Here is a 21,545-nt window from a genome sequence, read left to right on the forward strand (position 1 = left end):
AAGCAAATGGAAATTCTTCAAGTGAGAGATGAAACTCTAATCTGGGCCGTTAGGTAGGGTGCTGACTGATAACCACGCTGTATGCCAGGGCATGCATCTTCACCGTCTGTTCCAGGACCTGCTCCGAGGTCGATCCAGATGCCAAGTGCCAGTGCTGTGTGACACCTAAGGCAATGGTTTGTGCCCAGGGTGAGCTGTACCTCACTGGAGCAGGGCAGCATGGCCTCTCTGCAGGAAAGATTACAGCTATTCACTCTCCTTCCTGTCCCTTCATGTCTGAGCGCTGCTTGCAGAGAACAAGACTGCAGCTTTGGCCATCTCCCCTTCAGGGAGCAAAGGAACGGGGAACTCAGATTTCCAGTTATGATCCCTGAGACCTACCCTCACTTAGGCTTTTATCAGCTATTACATGCTCTATGACATTTTTAAACCATCAGCAGGTGACTAACATTGCTCTTGTTGAAGAGAAAGGAGCAAGATCATACAAGCAAAAGATGACAGAACTGAAGATTTAGTCCCATCCCTACATCACCTGCAATGCAGGAAAGAAGGAACTATTTATTTAATAAGACATGTCTCCTCTCCACTCCTCTCACTCTGTCAGTGCAGAAACTTTGATAGTTCAGCCAGCGGTTAGCTGCAAAAATACTCATCTCTATTTTATTCCAGCATATACATCAGTGAGCACCACCACTTAGCCAAGGAACATGGAGAATATTGAATTTAGTGTGAGCAAACCCTGTCAAGAGTGAAGAACACTGTCCATTGTAATAACCCTGCTTTGAGATGCTCATTTCTGAAACTTTCCGTCTGGGGTAGAAACTTTCTCTACCTTATTCCTCCTAAAAAATGATTTGTCTCTTTTCTTTTGATAAGACTGTGAAAATTCTCCTTAGTCAGTTCCAAACTGTGGGAGGATGAGTTAGGCACGAGGCATCAGCTACTGATAAGGAAGCAATTGTTAAAAATTAGGGAGAAAACTATCATAAAGTGACACATTTTAAGAAAACTTACTGTCTTAACTGATACTTTTTAAGTAGCTGGTTATAAACAATCAGACACACTTGAATTAAAGTCAGCATCTACATCAGTTGAATTAGTTCAAAAGAATTAGTTATATCTGCTCTACTTTCAAATACCTTGCCAAAGAAACCAAAGAGAGCTGCTGATATGCAGAAGAGGGCTGGCAAGCTTCTGCCAGAGAAGACCAGGTTTCAAATACACTGTTTGAAATCAACACCAGAGAAGTCTGCAGCCACCAAAAGAGACACATTCTCTCTCCAACTCCGGAGAGAGGGGAACTATGCTTTTTTTCCCCCCTGCATCATCATTTTAATTTCTGCATACTTAATTTGCATAATCCTGATCTCTAATCAGATAGGATTATAATGAGCAGCCTTCAACTCAACCACTTTAGAGTCACCCTTCTTGAAATAGATACAGTGATCACGACAGCATAGAGAGCCAACAGCTCTCATTTTACTGTGTTGGGCAGTCCTGCACCTCGCAGACAGAAAGCATCTGCTGCTTGCTCAGACAGTCCATTCTAGGCATCTTTTGGAAACCCAGAAGCAAGGGCAAATTCAACCAATATGGAAAGGAAGGCAAGGCAGGGGCAAGACTGATTTGTCCATAATGCCAATGACATTGAAAGGGAACCAGATCTCTACTGCAGCCAACGCAGTCACTGATGCATCAGATGAACAATCCTGTTATACGTGATCTCTCCTGTTTTCATAGGTGAGGGTACAATAAGCATATGTGCCTAAGTTTAGTCCAAAAATTAAGATACGTACAGATACAGCTTTCCCCATTTGCGTTCTGCTCCCATATACAGAACACTGGAGGCAAACACAAGCAACTTCACTGGGTCAAGCCACCCACATCATGACACGAAGCTGAATATAGTCCAGAACTTTGCAGGTCAGTGGGGTGGAGCTGGCACAAAACAAGAAGAGGGACTTGCCAATTTAAAGCTTCTTCCACAGAAAGCACCATTTCATCCCACCAATTCCAAGATTTTTAGAGCAACACATGGGTGAGAATACCCTCCCTCTGTCCCCAGAGCAGTTGATTTCAGTCATTGAACAGTTCAGACTTGAGCAAAACATATGTGCAAATACACTCATACAACACTAACCTCCAAATACTCCCAAACCCAAATGACATCAAGATTTTCTTTAATTGTATTTTTAAACCCTTGATTTTCTTGTGGTGGGGGCCTCAGAACCATTGGAGACCTTGGGGGGTGGAGGGGTGCCAAAGACAATTGTGGCCTGGGAATATTTGCCAGCTGGACTATGAGATCTATTTTTGGTTCTCAATTCTCTTTTTTTTTTCCTCCTCGCCCTGTTCTCCTTGCAGATCCTGTGTTCTGGCTCACTGGGATCTGCAAATGCCCAGTCTCACAAACTGCAGACCTGGACTGTGTTGGTGTGTCATTCCCTGAAACTGAGAGGGCTAATGCAATGGGGAGTAGCAATTTGATCTATCAGGAAACCTGCCTTTTCACAAACTGCACTCACTAGCCAGGATTCCTATTGAACTTTGAAGGCCCAGTTTTGCTCCTATTTACACCCACTCAGCTTTAACAGCTACCGCAGACTTATACTAGGGATACAGAGTTTGGAATCTGGGATTCATTTCCTATTATAAAGAAAGAGAAAAAAGCACACTTTGAATCCAGCTATCTTGCAGACTGAAATTTTGTTCTACATTTTTCCTTTCAATGCCACAGTCTCCTCTGCTCTTTCTGCCTACTTCCAACTTTCAGATGAACTGCTGAGATGCTGAAATTCAAACTACACGAATACATACCATATAAAACAATCACAAAGACTGCTGGTTCAATATCTTCCTACCTACCCTTCCTACATCAAAGCAAGAACCTTTGGTTGCCTGACACAGCAAATAAGATCTTGCAAGCATGACTGGAATTCTGCTCAGAAGTGGTAAGTGCCACAAGAGCCAGTCGCCGAGGCTGCTGCCCACCACAAAGACGTATGAGAGTGTCCTGAACTCAATCCTCAGCTGAAGTGCAGCACAGAGCACTGAGATGCCTCATCACAAACAGCTGAAAACACAGTGTGACACAAAAGGCACTGACCTGCTTCACCTGGCAGAGGCAACGATATCTACCAGCTGCATACAGAAAGGGGAGTGAGGAGAGGCTTTTGGATCACATACGCCTTCATTGTGGAGAAGGGCAGAGAAAATACACTTGTGTAATAATTATAAGGCACTGTCAGAAACAGAGGTCTGAAAGAAACGTCAAGAGCAGGAGGAGTACACTAAGGATACTGATAGGCAGTAATCACACAATGGTGTGGGAGAAACTGAGGCTGAAGGAGAGGAGCTCCTAAAAGGAAAAATACAGAATCTCATTAATACGAACCACTTCACAAGGGACTGAAGGGAAACACAGCCCTTACCACCCTCAGAACAAGACACTACATATTATACATGCACAGTCTGGGAAAAAAAAATCCACATCTCTAGCAGAAGACTACCTGTGGCCACTTTGTAATCAATTACCTGCAATGTCCTTTCCTAATTCTTTCGTCTTTTCCTCATGAGTCAGCTCCTGCAGTACCTGAAGCAAAACAGATCCACAGCTCAGATAGAAGAGAGCTTGTCCTATACACCAGTTTTATCTTTAGTAACCAGAGCCAGCTAGATAGCTAAAAATCAGATAGGTTTTCACAATCCTGTTAGAAAGCAGACAGGTAAAGACTTAGGGGAAGACAAATCTAGACGATCACTGCAAAGAACACTATTTGCATCTTTCCCCCCTCCACGCCCCAGAAGGCCAACCCTGCCCCTTTGTCCCCACTGCATTTTCAGAGCTTGAGCTATTAACTGGACACAATATGCAAAACACCACTTGGAACCCATGGTCTTCTCTGGAGAGTTTGTCTTATTCCTCATCCTAATGAGACGTCCCTCTGTAAGCCTTACTGACAGTGCCCATTTTACCACATTTCAGTCACTCCTTCCAGAGTATCATCTGGATGTGCCACAAACATCAAACGAGGAACAGCTTGCACGAACAAAAGCAGAAGCACGCTACATGTGCTTGTCCAAATTATTTGGCAAGCAAAAACTATACTAGGAAAAAACAGATAAATGAGGAAAAAATAGAGAAGTTATTTCCTTACAAACATTATTCTTAATAAATAACTTGACTCACTGTCCTAAGAATAATTTGTCTGGGACATGGTACTTAAACTGTTTGGAACTTTCTTTTGAACTGCTCTTCACGCACAGCTTTTGTCAGAATTTAATTTGTTTTATTGGATCAGAGGACCAGAATTACACTCTAGCACTCTATAATTCTTTCTGTATACAGTTTGAGTTGCAGAACTTTTTAGCTTATCCATCTGAGTCACACATCTGTGGGTAACAACCATACAGGATTAAACACCCTAAGCAAGAATCGGGGGCTTTGCAGTCTGTGCCTGTTCAGAGTAAGGCACCTAATGGCAAGGTTAGGCTTAAGCACACAAGTAGGATTTGGAAACGCAGGCTCAATCAGCAGCCAGTACACCCTACGTGCTGCCACTGCTTAGAAAGAAGACTTCCCCACCATCTTCTGTGTGTCCTTCTTTTCCTCCCCTGAGGCCTGATGTCAGAGGAAGGGAGTTTAGAGCTTCTCTCTCTACCAGTGGGTCATTTTCACTCTCTTACATTAATGGGAATTGCAGGTGCACTTCAGACAGAACATTAACTTCTTCAAACAGTAGAGAAAAGGCTACATGCACCTGGGGAGGAAGAATATACATCCGTTTGTGCAATCTCAGCTTTCAAGGGGAAATGTGCAGTGGAAAAAGAAGGAATGATAGGGGAAATTAAATTAAAGTGCAGGAAGAAGAATATTAGTAACAGAAGGAAACTTCTACCTGTGATGCTGGCCAAAAGGCTTTCAAGATGCTCAGTGAGAATACACGGGTGTGCAGGAAGCCCGTCAGACTATCCAAATACGATGCTGACTCGGAGAGTTCTGGAGAAATTGCTCTATTTCTACAGTCTCAGAGAACCTCGCTGCTCAGTCCAACTCTGACATCAGTGGCTCTCTTGTCCCTTGTTTCTCTGGGTCAGGAGGAGCTCACCAGAGCTGGGCAGGACAGCCCTTCAGGCAGGCATTCCTCCAGTATCTCTTGGCTCTCCTGCCAAACCGCCTGGTGCATGTTCAAAGGCACTGTGAGTGAAGCAGGGCAGCATTCTGAACGATGTGGCTTCCTGATGCTAAACCCACTGGCAGGAGAGTATTTGGGTATGATTTTCCTAGGTATTGTGTACCAAAGAATGTAGGAGGTTGTGTCCACTTGCAGTCCAAGCGGTTTGCTCGGGCCTGCAAAACTGTCCTCCACAAGCCCCAACAGACATCCACCAGCCTCTCAGAGGACACCACAGGGATCTCAAACATACTTATACTCCTCCTACCCCTGTAATGATGTTCTTCTATGCCTTCTCAGAATCTTACCTTTACCCAGGCTCTGGCCCAACACCTGTTTCTCAAGCTTCTCATCACAGGTTCAGTCCTGTCACTCAGCCTCCCCTGCTCTTTGCCCAGCTGGTCTCTCAAAAACATTGATTAAATCATGTGGAAGGAGCTAATGACATTTGTCCCGGCTGTCTTTCAAACCAGCGAGGACCAGTTCTCCCTTTGCTCCTGGTTTCATTTTGAGATGTCTTCATACATTATTCTTTCCTGTCCCACTGACTCCTCATCCCAAACAGTCTCAGCCTGCACTCAAGTCACTTCCAGAGCCTTTCTGCTCTGCACTGCGGTTTCGTTTCCAGGTATCTTGCCAGTACCTTGTGCAGTGTCATTAAAACATCCCTATCTCCACAGGTCAGCTGCCTAATACACCTGGACTGTATTTGTACTGGCAGAGTACAGCCACCCTATGAGCATCAACGCTGCACGCTGATGTTTCAGTTCATTTTAAAAACGGAAAATTGCTTAAATAAACAAATAAATAAAAACCCACAGCCACATGTAAATGATAGAATAGAACTTCCTTTCCCACTCCTCCCTTTAAGTTCCCTGAGGTGACAAGGTTTCTGATATGAACAGCAGCCCTTTGAGTAAAACTTGGCAGGTTTCAAGCCACTCATTTCTCTTAGGCCAGCACAGGGCTGCGTGACATTAACAGCTTCCAGCCATACCACTGACAGGAGGAAAATAATTTCTTCTGTTAGCAACGACCTTCCAGCTAGTATGCTTGTAAAGCATTAGCTTGTAAAGCATACTAAGTGCTAACAGCCTTTCTTTACATCATTGATTTTCCCAAATCATTGTCAGGATTTCTGGTATAGGTTCATTAGTCTCACAACAAAGAGATGATGAACACATCCACTAAGAATAAACCTGCAAAGAATTCAAGGACATGAGAGCTGTGTGATTGAAACGATAGACCAACTCGGTGCACAGGTTGTGCTGCACAGCATCACCTTCCTCTCTGTAACATTATGAACTGGGACGCAGTCAGGCTACCTCTGATCTGACAGAATTGAGCAGCCCCCAGTCTAATCACAGACAGTGCTCATCTTTGGGATCTGTGCACAGACTCTCTTATTGAAGATCTCATGGTTTTGCCATTTAGCTCTGCACATTTAATTTCACCACATTCTGTTTACTTCCACTCAAACGAGTTACTTTTATTCTCCGCATTTATCTCTGTTGATCAGCACTATCTTTAGCAACACTCATTCATGTAAGAGAGAAAAATGCTCTAGTGTGTTGAGGGCACGTCCTCACGTGGTTACACAGTCCCACAGTAGGTGCCCCTGAATCTGGAATAACACGATGTTCTATTCCACTTGGGTAAGTTAATGCTGCTGAAAGACACAGAAAACAAGGCTCCTGCAGGACTAGGCTGATGTGGCAGAGCTACAGGCTCCATACGATACTATGCTGTGCAACACAAATACAACCATTTGTTCAGACCTAGCTCAGGTATCTCTAACTTGGCAGTACTCCACATAGTACACGCTATCCCATACAGATGCTTGGTAGTGTCCTCCAGTACTCTGGGTAATCACCACAAAACAGACATAAAGGCGACTGAAAACATGCCAGCCTTTGCATTATCTACTGTCACTATTTGACCATTTTTGTAAAGTCCACATCATTCACCTCAAGTGGCTATACTAGCAGAAGAGAAATGTCTCTTGATATTTGGTTATAACACAAAATGGTAAAAACAAATGTTCAAGGAAATTGTGTCTTGCATTCTCAAGTAAAGAGAGGAAAGTTTGGCCAGAGTTTATTGTCAATGAAAAACAATAAAATTGTACCTTAATAACAATTGTTCATGCCACTCTACCGCAACATCTTTAAGATCTAGATTGTTTAATACTTGGAATTCATATGGCACCAACCACATCTAGACATGTTTTATTTCTTGCATATTTCATGTTTCACTCCCGCATATCTACGTCCTACTGGACTGTGAAGTTTCAAAAGTGTTATTTATCCATTTCTCTTACATGATAGTAGCAAACACAAATCACAGCAAACTGCAAGGTTTATCTCAAAATCCACAAGAGACAGGAGCACATCTAGATTAAGAGGTCTCAAGTTCAGGGGACTCAGTAGTAGCTAGACCATCTGTGCTATTCTCTTCTCATGATCATGTTTAATGCTTTGCTGAAACCACACCTGCATGCCAAACTGGACAGATTCACATCCTCATGACCGGAGAGAAGCACAGTTTTAACACTCTCGTGCAATCTTTTCTGGCTTGGTTTTGCTATTTGTAGTATCACTAGGGAAACCAAACTTGAGACTGGTGATCTTTATTCAACATGTGCCTTCCCCAGACGTGATCTCAGCAAACTTATGTATCACTTAACTCCAGGCTATTCTTTCCTATACAAACACCCATGAAACCAGGTTGAACTGAAAGGTAAGTGACTACTGCTATGATTCTGAGCAGTTTTTTATGTCTAGTACATAAAGAGCTACAGTGACCTCTAATGGCAGGCTGCCAAGCTTTTGGAACTACATTACCTGTGATGCTAAATAGTATGTGTTGGATATTTACTCTAAAGATAACGGATCACACCTAACTCTCGCTGGAAAGTCTCACAGCACTTTACAGCTGTGGGATGTAATTACCCATGGGAAACACAAGGCAGAGGGATATGATGTGACTCACCCACAATCAAGCACCTGGTCTGGAACAGCCACCAAGGACACATGTCAGGGATTCCGAGTTCCAATCCAATGTTTTCTCCATGTGAAACTGTCAATAAAACATACTGGGTAAGATAAAATTCAGCACAGATTCCATCTTAAATCCATGCTCTACCCTTCGGTTTACCCATTCTACCCTTTTGTGGCAGCTAGTGTTCTCTTTTCAAAGCATTCACCTGCATGTTTTAATAAAAGGATCACTGTGTGCCAGTGCTTGATACTGTTTTGTGTCTGTAGAAAGACAGAATTTTAGTTACAGGAAATCAGAAAACAAACAAAAGAACACTTTACAGCCAGTACAGCTGCCACTACAGCTGGCTTGCAGCACATCATGTAGCAGAGGCAAACATACGCTTAAGGCAGACTTCACATAGACAGAAAGACCCAAGGAACCAGTAAGCTAGCATGCACCACTGGATTTGGGTGAACCAAATCCGTGAATGCTCTCACCTCTCAGCAAACACACAGCGGTAGGACTTAGCTTAGTGTGCAGTAGAGGAAGTTTTACTAAGGCAGCATGACCCTACATGAAGAGAGGGCTGAGCACCTGCATTGAGACAATTACCAAGACTCAGACAACATGCAGTAATTATTTGCTGAGCCACAGCAATATGAGTGTATATTTGAATCCAAGCTATTTTCCCATGGCCACGAAAGAAGCCCAGAGCAAACCACAGTGCAGGACCTAACAGTTTCCCAGAACCTCAAACACTGTGCCAGTGTTTCCCTGCTTCACTTGATAATGAAAAATAACATACAGGTGTATCCCTTTATCAGAAAATCACTATTTCTATAATTGCTTCAACATGGTAGGTTTTTTTTTTGTTTTTGTTTAAGTATTATTCATTTAAATAGCTAATGAAAGCATCAGATCAGTAATAATACAGATTTATAGCAGACTTGCAATAACAAAGCTTATAAAGGATTCTTTCTAGACATGAACATCTTGACAAAAATAAATTTTCAGCTGTGCTTAGCTAATTCCACAGTTATTCACTGTCAAGTTTCTTGGACTTCAGAAGCAAACACACTGTGGGCCACAGCCTACAGGACTGGATGGGACCACAGAGCTCAGGTTCCAGGTAGGCTGTAACTGGGGAGATCCTACACAAAGCAACACCTCTCTGGTTGACACTCATTCTCTCAGGTATTCTGCCCAAGAAATCCAAGTACAAATTACAGGGAACACAGGCTGGAAAACAAATAATCTCTAGGTGTTAAAGAAAATTAATAATTTAGGGAAATTATTAGGGAAAAAAATAGAGACAAAAATAGGGAAAAAATTAGGGAAAATTATTGCTTTCTGTTTCTCTTGCTGCTGAGGACAACTTCACTGGATTTCTCTTGGTCAACAAGTCTGGCTGACACTTGTATCTCGTGGCATGTATCTGCAGCCAGATGTATTGAATTTTTATCCTGCCATGGCTATCAACAGGCATATGAACATTTTCACAACAGTGATGTTGACTAAATGCCCTCAGTTACCTCTGGTTTACTTGTGAATTGTCAGCTCTCTGACACTTTCAGGCAGTATTAAATACCTTGAAGAACTGGGCCAATAATCAGGGCAGAGATCTGGCACGTGATAAATATTAAGTGCAGTATCTCCTTGTTACCACAGCAACTTGAAAAATACAGTGGAAACAGTACATATCCCTGCAGAATTCCTGAAGATGAACAGACGTACTCTTTGAAATATTGAAACAAATATTATAATGATGTTCTTGAATTGCAGAATAAATTCTACTCCACACAGTCATGAATGTCAGAAAGCCAGATGTTGTTCATTGATACTGAAACTTCCTATAATCTCCTAAAATCTGTTGGATAACATACAGGGAACTGATTGTACCAAAGCTTAAAGGAAAAAGAACAGCACTGACAGTTAAACAACTAAACAACCTTCAGGGAAATACTGATTGTATTGCAACTTATTCTTAGTCAAATTTATGAGCTTTTTAAAATATGTATATTTATTTACTCCTGTGGATTGTGTGGTACAGACCTTATCCTACCACCTTAGTGGGCTCAATTCAATCTCTGATAACTATCATGGGAAATGAAGGATTGAGTCTCTTAATGAAGTACACTTTTTCTTTTTCTTTTTTTTTTTTTTCCTTTGGTCTTGCAGTACCAGTCCCTAATCCCTGGAATTTAGCAACAATCAGAAAAGACTTAAAAGTAAAATAAAATAAGCATAATTCTTAAAGGAAAAAACCCTTAAAACTAGACATGCATTTTATTAATAGTGAGTAGTATTTATTAATAGCATCAGACTAGATTTTCCTGCATTACAGAGGTACTACAAGAAAATATCTGAAGACTGTAAACAAGAACAGGTTAAGTTTATACAGCTCCATGTTATTAGGTATGAAACAAAAAGATCCTATTTTCTTGAGGAATTACAGTATTATTCACCTTCCAAACATGTTATTCCACGCTTAGTCAAATTACTACAGTTTGCATCAAGACAGGCACAGCTTTGTAATGCGATACCAAAATAGAGAGGTAGTTGAGTGTCTTGAGATAGATGATCTGATACAGGAAATCTGAAATTAATATGCAGCTCCACCACCATGACTGAAAAGCAGAAAGTATAAACTAACTCTTGGAGATAGAAAAATATAAATGTAATCATAGTCAAAAATACACTAAAATAAAAGTGCCTATAGTCAGAAGCAAAGTGACCACAGAAGGTACAAGACCCTCCTGGGCGGGCCTTGCTGAATTACAGCTTTCTCATATCGAATACTCCCAGTTATGAGGCTAGCCTTAATTATTTTCTGGATCAATCAGATACTATAGCAATAATTAATATAGTCTACTGAGAATTCTCCAGAGACTGGAGATCTGATTTATTTATTTATTCATTTATTTATTTATTGACACAGTTGGGGTGGAAGCACACTCAATTAGAAGCAGAATTGAGCTGAACCCTTATCCGAAACTTGAATCAAAGTTTTGGGAGCTCACAGACTGTTCATTAATATTTTCTTTCCCAATGGTTAAATTGCTGTTTGCATTTCACTGACTTCAGTTATTGTTCTTAAAGGTAGACACTACCCAAAATTCAGGATATAAATAATATCGAACTCTGAAGCAGTTCATAGTAGTGCAGAGTTCTTAAATCTGTGGCCGTCCCCAGTGATTAAAAGGAGAAGTCTCAAATAAACATAAAAAGCTAATGATGGTAATTACTTGTGACTGGTTCTGTTTACAAGAAGAAACCCCAGTATTTCAAGTCAATCCATTTATGAAGTGTTTTATGGTAATGGTTAGTGAACCTAACTGAGGGCATGGCATCATCGTGCTCATCGCTATTTGTCCTAGTTTCACAGAATCCAATGGGTGATCAACCCCATCCAGACAAACATCTCCAGTGCTGCAGTTCCCAGGCCTTTCCTGGTAAATCCATACCTGAACTTTGCTGCCTTTCCATAAGAAATCTTTTCTGGAACAGCAGTTAGACACAAGACAGCTACGTGCAAATGCTCTTTGCTGTTTCACATTAGCATGTGCTGCTTTGACTCAGGTTTCCCTGGTGATCCACTCCACCATTTCCAGAGGCTAACAAAAGACAGTGAAGACCCCTGCTTTTTTGGAACTGGACCACTGAGGGATCAAGTGAGATGGCTAAAAGTACACACAGTCTGCACCAGAGCCAGAAAAAGAGTCACTGAAACTAAGTGTTGTCAGGTGCATATTGAAAAACTGCAGTTGTGTTTCCCACTGGAGAGCTTCTGATCATAAAACGGTGATCTGAGAGGAACATAAATGCCACAGGCTGTTAACAAGGTCTGCTCCCATCATAAAGATATGTTTATCTAATCACCATTGCTCTCAGACCTGGATTTTTTCACTGTAAGTTACTAACATGTCACAACAATTACCTGAATTGATGCCAAAGAAAATGTTGCTTGTGATTGCTTTGAATAGCTCTGCCTCAGCCTTTTGTTGTTGTTGTTGTTTAAAATATCCTTTACCTGTTAGATTTTGCCTTAGACTTAGCAGCTCAGTAAGAAAGCACACCAAGAAAGCAAAACAGTTTCTTCTAAGAGATGAAATGAAAGTCTTAATTTAAATTAACAACTCAGTCTCAAGCACCCAGGAGACAAAGCAGCAGTTCAGCTCTGCGCTGACCAGACACACTGACATATTTTACCTTCCATTGTAAGATCATACAGTATAATGCAGGTTATGGTCTGTCTGGAAAAGAAGCAAGAAAGGTTTCCAGTGCTTCTGCTGTCTTGAAACAAGTGAAGACAGATGCAATCTGCACCAAGCAGTGGGCAGGTAGAGTTAATAGGAAAAAACATCGCTCTATATGGAGATGGGCCTGAGTATACTCTTCCCTCAGAAAAGGCCAAGAGCTACCTTCAAACATTTCAGGAATAGTTAACAGTTTGTTTCCATTTGCTTATTTTTTTTTTCCTGGCTTATCTTTTTTTAAAGACTAAACTTGTGAGGCAAGGACTAAATTAAGTCTGAGGAATTCAGTTTATCAGGGAAAAAAAATGAATAAGATAGCCCCACACAGCAGCCCATTTATATTCTAGACAAAATGATACCATAACCTAAGCAATCACTACCCAGTATTAATAAAATACATCACAGAGATGTGGTACTGATCACCTCACCAGGTGCTAAGACAACAGAAAAAGAGTGCTATAATGATTCAACCGAAAAGAACCCCCAACACAAGGGAAGCTGAAAATGTGCAGTTAGGAGAAAATGCATCCAAACATCTTTGGTCCCACATTAGATTAAGCTGAATTCAAGAGTTGTCATTTTCCCTTTTACTGGTGCTGTCACTGAAAAGGCTTGCAGGGCGTAGGGGAACTTGACGAGTCAGATTTGGGAACCCAAATTGAGTTGAGGCAAATAGACCACAGAAATGGCAAAGCGTCAGTGAGGCTTAAAGCAAAAAGAGTTTATTTTAGTAACACAGGTTAGGAACATTAATAAAGATATATATCTCCAAACGAATACATATAATGATTTTTCATGTTGACAGCATCTGTTTAAAGAAGATTTCTATGGCTGTTAGCCAAAGGTTTGGAGAAGTGTTATTTGGCCCTGTAAGTCACTATTATGGAGACAAACCACATTCTTTTGGGTTACTTGGTGTACATGACAGCACAGATGCGATTTTTGCAAGGCTGGCTCTGGCTTTCTAATTAACTCTACACTCCCCAAGGCAAAGCTGATATTTGCCAGTGCCAGTCCTTCATTTTGGTCAAATTCCTCCCAGAGCTGATGGTGGCAAGCAGCAAATTCTCATCTTGCTGCTTTCCTCTTAAAGCATTTCTTTTCTCTGCCTTTCACCTAGGAGTAAAGGGGAAACCCAAGCCATTCAGCTGCTTTAATATTACTGCACTGCTGAAGCATTCCATCACTCTCAAGCACTAGCAAATCTAATAAGCAAAGCAATGCCAACCGCCCAGTGTGGTAGTAACCCTTTCCAAATATGCATTTTCCAAGACTGATTTTTCCATTAGGTTCTTGATCCATTTGGCATGAATTGTTCTGACTTTAATGAAACGAAATGTGAAGCACGCTGCCTCTTAAGGAAGAAAAAGTCTTTGCACACCGTACAGTCAGTGTTGCAAAGTGGCTGCCTGTGGGTATCTGTATGCATGCATGTGCACCATCTCCTTCTGCCAGATGGTAGAAAGAACATCCAGCAAGGAGCTATCAAGACGCCTTCTGTAGCAGAAGAACCTGTATTTTACTTTTGCTATCACTTTGAAGTTTTAGGTGTTATGTCTGCACGCAGACAGGCAAAAACAACGTACATCTTGCAACCTGAGCGGCAGCTTTGGCAAGGAGACCATGAAGGACCGACCCTCCTTTCTTCAGGGTGTGACAGCGTGGTGATCTGGAAATTAAGAAAGGCATTTCTGCTACCTAGATATGGCGGGGATGGGGCTGCAAGCAGAAATTAGGGCGCAAGGGCACATAATTAATCTGTGCTAGCATTTTTTGGTACAGAGAGCCAGAATTACCAGATCTGATCAGTTCAACGGCTAATTTCAAGCATGACTAGCAGGTTGGGTCAGGGGCCTCCATCACGGACTGTGATTCACTAACCAGCCCAGAGATGTTTCCTTCCACTAGTCAGAGGAAAGCCTGAAGAAAAAAAGAAAAAAAAAAAAAAAAGAGTTTACTTCCCTTCTGTTTTTCATTTTCTATTTGTGGTTAGCCTTGAAAAACATATAAACATTTAGCATGTCTACCGCATAATTCTAAGTTTGCCTGCATGTATGGTAGCTTTAGGGAGCAAACACCATCACTCACAACAACAGACCTTAAATCAAACAGACAGTCCTCTGTCTACACTAGAGAAACCATTTTTTTTCCTCCAGTGACAGTTTTCAACCCCTAATAAATTAGAAATCAATCACAGAAACATGAAAACAGAACAGAAAAATATATGTTTGCTATAATGTGTGTGCTTACATATGCAGATTCAATACAGTGTGAAATCTTCCCACCATTCATTCATTCTAGATGTTTTCCAACTGTTAAGACATGTCCCAAATCCTCTCCTACTGCAGTGAGTCCAGTCATGCAGCAGAAGGCTCCTGGAATTATACCAGTGTATTTCTGATCACTTCACACGTACTGATACTCATACTCTCTTAAATTATTAAGATGCTGCTATTTTTAAATAACCTATAGGTCTAATGCCAGCCCAACAGCCTGCCATTTAAATGATCTATGCTTAAAGCCACTGCCGGACAAAAGCCCAGAACACGGTTTCCCTTGGCTTATTATGGTTTCCCTTTCCTATTTCCAGAACTTCTCTTCCTTCATCACTCATGAGCCTAAATAACACACGACAGGTTACGTTAAGCCTCTGTGTGACAGCCCTGAGACAATCTGTCAAACAGCTGCAACTCCCTTTGTTCACTGAGTTCTTAATGAGCTTCAGGAAGGGTTTTACAGCCTCTCAGAATCAATCTGAAGCCTTATAAAGAATCCTCAGTGAGCTGCTTTTCAAATAAATGCTTTTGCTTTTATGGCTAGGAAGATATAGAGCTGTGATGGTTATCCAAGCAGCTGTCACAGCCAGCGAGGAGGGCATACAAAAACTTCCCTGGATTGATCCAGCAGCTCTGCCAGATCAACAGGTAAGCTGTGGAGTGTGGTACAGCAGGATACAGAAACATGAACACGACCAGACCCAGTGCACAAGCTCACGAATGGATGTGATTCAGTCACGATGCTGCTGTTACCTCCAGTTTTTAGGGAAGACATGGTGCATATTTATGGATTGCAGACCATCCCGAGGTTCTGCCATGTGCCGCACAGGTGGATGGGCTGCTGCGAGATGCTAGCAATGGGATACAGAACAGGGTGTTCTGGGGTCCTGGTTTGTGTCCACTGCATCTCCTCAGGGGCCTTGGGTGCAATGACTGCCTTGCAGAGGTCAACAGCAAAACTCCCCCTGTTGATAGCCTGTGCCAGGATTCCCCCACAAACGTTTCTTGCATGAAAAAGTCTTGATAGTCACACACGTAGGTCTCACCTTGAATTTACAGCAAACAGTTTGCAGATAGCCTCTCACACAGAGGGCAGTTACCAAGATAAGGTGTTAAGCCAGACTACATGACTATGGATCAGAGGGATAAACCCTGCTAAAACACATACTCAAAAAATTGTACTGTTCTGCTGTGGAGGGGATGGCATTCTCTAGATCTAGTTAGAGGAAAAATCTGAACAAAATCCAGCCTTCTGAAAGAAAAATCAGACCAAAGGCAGCTTGGTTGAACAAACCTGGAATGGATGTCAAAATTTCACTAAGCACATAGAAGAGGTTTTGTTAACAAACAAAAAAAAGGTATTCTCTGTTTTATGCACAGAACTAGCACCCAAACATCTCTCTGACAAACATGCTGCCCCCATCTGCAGAGCAGTGCTCACCCTGTAAAGCACCTAAGCACATACATGCCTTCATCTGATATCGGGCACTCCTGCAAACATCAAGGACAGAGGTGCCAAAGCCAGGAACCTGCATGGTCCTACACTGTGCAGTGCTGTGCTGCTGGTTTTCCTTGGCCTCGTGGAGGGAAGAACGGCCCAGTGGAAAAAATGTGATTCCCAGCCAGATGAGAAGTACTGAACCTGAATACCCATGCTTTAAATATCTCTAGGTCTTGGCTTACTTAAAAAGCACTTCTAGGGAAAAATAAAAATTAAAAAATGATAAGACCGAGTTCCTCTTTGTTCTATAGTGAGCAGCACAGGAATACCACATGGGAACAGCAGTATGGGCTGAGATGGCTGAGCTAAGATGGTTTCCACTACCATCACCACCAAAAGCAGAATTGTTGGCAGAGGGGCAGCGGGGATTTTTGGCCTGGGCATAGCACAGTGACAGCGTGGCTGCAGTGCTTTCACACTTAGGTTGTTCCCCTCATGTGAGATGGCTAATAACAATGAAGCTTGTTACAGACAAAATAACAGAGCATATAAGTTATTTCTTGATTTTTGTGCAGGATTTAACGCTGACTATGAATAAAAGCTCCATCTGAAATCAGTCCCCAAAATCAACCAATGTATTTGTACTGCATGGGATTCCTCGCTGCCTGGAAGTTTGCTTTAGTAATTATACGGATGCAACATGAGGACAAGTCAAGTACATAGCTCGGGAAAGGATGCAAAACACCGATAAAGTTTGATCCACATTTTACATACATGTATAATAATATATGTTAAATAACATATGTTCAATATGTTTATGAATGAGCCCTGAGGTATGCTTTTCCTCCAGAAGATAGTTACAGAACAATGATACAGGTTAAGCATCAATCACTTTTTATGCAATGTAAACCTACGTTTATTCTAGACAGCTCTCAGTGGACAGCTGAGCAGTGAAAACAGCCTAAGGCTTTTCTCTCTCCACCTCCTTCAAGCACACACACTCTTTACCAGGGAAACATATAGCAAATTTCACCCCCTGGATTTCCACTTGGAGAGTTATAATCTGAGATTGCTTTAGAAAAATATACAGAGGAATTAAACGCTAGACTCAGTGGGCTGCTCCAGGAATATTTCGTTCCTGACAGCTTCCTGTGAAATAATTGAAAAGCCAGGATAGCTGTGTCTTGTATTGTCACGCTAGGATGTGCTACATTTAAGTATTACTGCACATGGCCCCATCAGCTGGGGGGGGGGGGGATCCTGGTACACCCAGTTTGGTTTCTGAGGGAAAAGAGAACCTGAGCTTGTTTGCTAGTAGCAGAGTCTCTACAGCCTCTTTGGGATTACACAGTTCCTGCACTCTTGATTCCCAAGTTACATCCGATGGAAATATGTGGACTTCAGTACTCTGCTGACAGTGAAGAATAGGAATCAGAAGGAGCTCAGAAAGGGCAAGCAACAGGGGCGTCTTCTACCTTCCACCAGGTTCTCAGTCAGATGGATATCTTACTCCACTGCAGCTCTGGTACTCTCAGAGAGCCCCAGTGATGCATTAAAAAACAGTCAAAAGTCATTTAAAAGAACAGGCAAAAACTAAAGCAATAAGCACACTTGATAGATAGCACAGGGAAGTGAGAACAGCATGAAACGGGGCCTGCAGGAACTGGGCTTCCAGCTTCCAAATAGATTCATTCTGCCCTACCAGATTAAACAATAGCATTTTGTAGCACTCCAGCAAGGCTTTTTCCAAAATTGTTACTCTGTCCACTAGCACTCACATGTGGTATTTCAGTCATTTCTGTTGATACTTAACGACCCAGCATCACTCCGGCTGCTTCCAGGGAACATGTGTTCCTAGCTGTCTACAAATTAAAACGCGGTCCCAGAACAAAAGAAACCCGATCCGGGAGGAAATTCAGATCCGGATTTGGATTCGGGTCCAAACCTCACATCTGGTTTAAAAAAAAGAAAAAAAAGGAATAATTAAAATCACACACCCCTGCACTCTCGAGAGATTCTGCACCAAGTGGCTAGAACCTGTTTCACCCTTACGGGGTAAGCTCCCCGGACAAGGCGTTTTGCACCAACCGCTGTCTGCCCTTCGAGGCTCTGCCTTCCCACCTCCCTCCCTCGGCCCGTGGCGCTGCCGCCAGGTGGGGCTGTCCGAGCGCTGCGCAAAGCTCCCGGCGGTGATGCAGGGGGGAAAAAAACTCCAGCTTTCCTGTTAGGCTGCAGCCCAGGAGGAGAGGGAGGTGGGAGCTGGGTGCTGCTGCTGGGGTCTTCTTGCTGAGCCCCTGGCGGAAAGGGGAAAGCCGAGCAGCTGCCAGCAGCCAGCGGGGTCCGAGCGGTGGGCTTTAGGCAGCGTGCCACAGGAGAAAAGGGAGGATGCACCTTGCCCGGATGGCTCTTGGCACAAAAGCGTGTCTCACTTTAGAAAAAGAAAGGCACATTCACCGGTTTCATTCACCTGGGAGACAGAGCCTGTGGCTGTGTCCGTCACGATGGCAAGAGGTGGGACTCAAAACCCTCGCTCCCCAAAAGGGAGCATGAGCCTCACCAAGGCCATGAGTCGATGCACGCCAGGGAAAGGAGTCCTAGCTTAAAGCTGCTTTATGCATAAAGGAGGGAGAGCAGGATACACAACACACTTTTCCTTTTTTTTAAAAAAAAAAAACGAGCCTGAATAGCTGGAAGGGTATGTGAAGGGGAAAAATAAAATGCTGGTGAGTCCAGAAGGCCACAGGTGCACTGTCTCTGCATGTCACTGTGGGCTTATGCACAGCAGAAGAGAGGCATGAGTAAAATAAACTCTGCAAGAGGCGTAAGACTGGAAGAGAGGTCTCTTAAATGCACTCCTGCATACAGCTTCTGCGGAAAAGGCCACAAACAGCCCCATTGTAAAGCAGCAACTTGGGTTCCCTCCAAAGTCTGCTATGGATAACACCCATACCTGCTTCCCTCTGTGTGTGCTGCTGGCTCTCTACCCGAGGGCTGCTCATGTCCAAGTACCTGCAGAGTACAGTCCCTCTGCCCTTCAGGAGGGAGCCTGGCTGTCCAGACAGCTCTCGCCCTGCCTGGCTGCAGGTGTACAGAGTGGCAGAGGGACTGAGGCTTGCGTTTTACCAACAGCATAGAGATCTAAACAGCCCCAACATCCAGGACCGCTCACAGAATGCAGAGCTCAGCCTGGCTTTGGATCCTGTGTGTTGGTGATTTCTCCTAAGATGTGGAAATGTCTGTGTGGAACAGCTCTGCATTGACAGCAATACATAGGTGAGGCATTAGAAGGCATCCTCCTACATGCTGTGATTCTGCACGGCTAAGCAGACTGGAGAAGCTGTATTTAGCAATCTCTGAGCTGCCCACAGATGCACACACGCATCTCAGAAAGGAGGCATAACAACAGTGAGAGTGGGGCTGGAGCAAAAGGAGATGGAGACCGAAGAGTCTTGCAAGAAACAGGACTGTAAAAGAAGCTTCAGCAGGGGACAGACAGTATTTTCTCTTGCACCGAAGTTATGCCAGCAGGTGCCTCCCAAGGAGAGAGGGGAGGACTGTTCAGGGTGCTCCTTTTCCCTTGGCAAAAGAGCAAGTGCGTCTGCTGATGAATAGGACCCTTAGAAAGGCAAGGAATTTTTCTCCTTCTTGCCCCTATTCAGAAAAGCAGAGAAGTTTTTTGTCTTTTTTTTTTTCCTCCCCCTTCCTTGGGATTCTTTCATTTGTGATTTCTAATCACCATTCCGCTCTTCTTTCCCCCTTTTTCTTCGCTCCCCATTTGCGAGCCACCCCCAGGGCTTGGCACCCCTCCAGACCCAATGAACTCTAGGAAGGTTTTTTCTCCCCTTTCTCCACCACCGCCACCTTCTCCTCTCTATTCAAGCTGAACTTGTGGACAAAATAAACGCTGGCACTAGGTCCTTGTCCTTCCCCTCCCCATCAGAGGGCTCTGAGAGAGGATTAAACTAATCTCATACATTGACTCGCTCCCGGGTGCTGGCCTGGACTCCTGCCATGCAACAGGATGGCATGAAGTGTAGTGTCCCAGCAGCGTTTCTGCAGTAACGTCCTATGCTAAGGCAGCGAAAGCACCGATAGAGGAGCGGGTGGTTCCATATTGTGCAATGTCAACACGTTCACCACATCTGAGACATTGCCTTGATTTAAAAGAAAAAGGAAAAAAAAAAAAGCTTAGAAGCCTCAAGGGAATGGACAGTCCACCCAAGCCAATCATTTAAGAGCTTCTGGACTGGCTCATTTGTTAATTAATACTTAAGTACCGGAAGTTGTGCTGTGATGGGAGGGAGGCCGCAGGGAGCGGGGCTGCCTGGCATTTCTTGGACTCTCTTCCCATCGCCGATGTACACAGATGATCAGCACCCGTGGCGACCTCCTGCAAACCAGCAGCGCCTGGCTCCTGAGCGCTTCACGGAGGAGGGCAATCATCACTACGGCCGTTTGGCATGTGGGGAAACTGAGGCACTGACAGATACAGTGACTTCCACAAGCTCATACTAGTAAACAAATTGGTTACCCGAATCCAGCTGCCCTGAATCCAACTTAGGTGCTTTAGTTGCTGAAAATGCCGGCTCGCTGCGAACATCTCCAAAAGGATACTACTAAGGCTCATCAACCTGGATAGTTCTCACAAAATAAAGCTGCCATCTGCATGTGTAACTCCATCTTCCTTTGCTGACTCGCACAAAACTACTCCTATCTACGGATATCAAACTGTTCAACAGACATTAAGGCCCTGGCTCAGCAAAGTGTCAAAACATGTCAGTCCTATGATTTGACCTGACTTGACTTTGATGCAGCTTAAGCACATTTTTAAGTGCTGGCGTTTTTTCATTGGTAAAATTAACTCAACCTCAAGACTTTCCGATGAGGCAGGTAAGAATGAAAGAAAGAAATGCACAGAGCACTGAGGATCATAGCTTGCTGTTCAAGGGGAGTATACGTAATATTTCTGGCATTCAGTGACCTTTATTCAAGGCTTGGGACACCAAGGTGTATGGATATCCATGAGCTACCATCAGATAGCTACAGTGAATATGGTAACAGCATAACACATAGGGGCACAGATAAAAAGCAAGCTGTAAAGCTCTGGCTGTGCTGTGGCTGTGCAGCCACAAAGCTAGCTAGTGCAAAGCCTGTGGTAGTGCAAAGCCTGTGTGGCCCAATCATCCTGGTGGCACTGAGTCAGGAACCATGGTTATTCCTGGTTCTGTCAAAAATCATCTCCGCATCCTTCAGCAAGACATTGAACCTCTCTGTGCTACAGTTTCTCACTTTTATGTGAAGATAATACAGTCAAGTACATCTTCATATCCCATTCAACTTGTGAACAAGCTGGCAGAAGGGGAAAGGCTGCTGGGAAGAAGTAACTGTAGAAAAATGGAGGATGCAAGACATGACC

The 21,545-nt window shown here is 43.3% G+C and overlaps 1 long non-coding RNA gene across 3 annotated transcripts in view; it reads right to left on the minus strand.

Moving 5' to 3' along the window:
- Positions 1-21,545, minus strand: part of LOC310904056 — a 53,709-nt gene that overhangs the window by 3,142 nt on the left and 29,022 nt on the right. Inside the window, exons 2-5 of one of the 3 annotated variants that reach the window (XR_014588006.1) lie at positions 14,209-14,332; positions 13,999-14,081; positions 8,654-8,750; positions 8,166-8,252 (exon numbers count right to left, since the gene is read on the minus strand). This is a non-coding gene — a long non-coding RNA (uncharacterized lncRNA). The remainder of the gene's footprint in view (positions 1-8,165; positions 8,253-8,653; positions 8,751-13,998; positions 14,082-14,208; positions 14,333-21,545) is intronic. The other 2 variants (XR_014588007.1, XR_014588008.1) reach the window with 2 other exon arrangements.

This window comes from Anser anser, assembly GCF_964211835.1.
Source record: "Anser anser genome assembly, chromosome: 9".
Classification (NCBI taxonomy): domain Eukaryota; kingdom Metazoa; phylum Chordata; class Aves; order Anseriformes; family Anatidae; genus Anser; species Anser anser.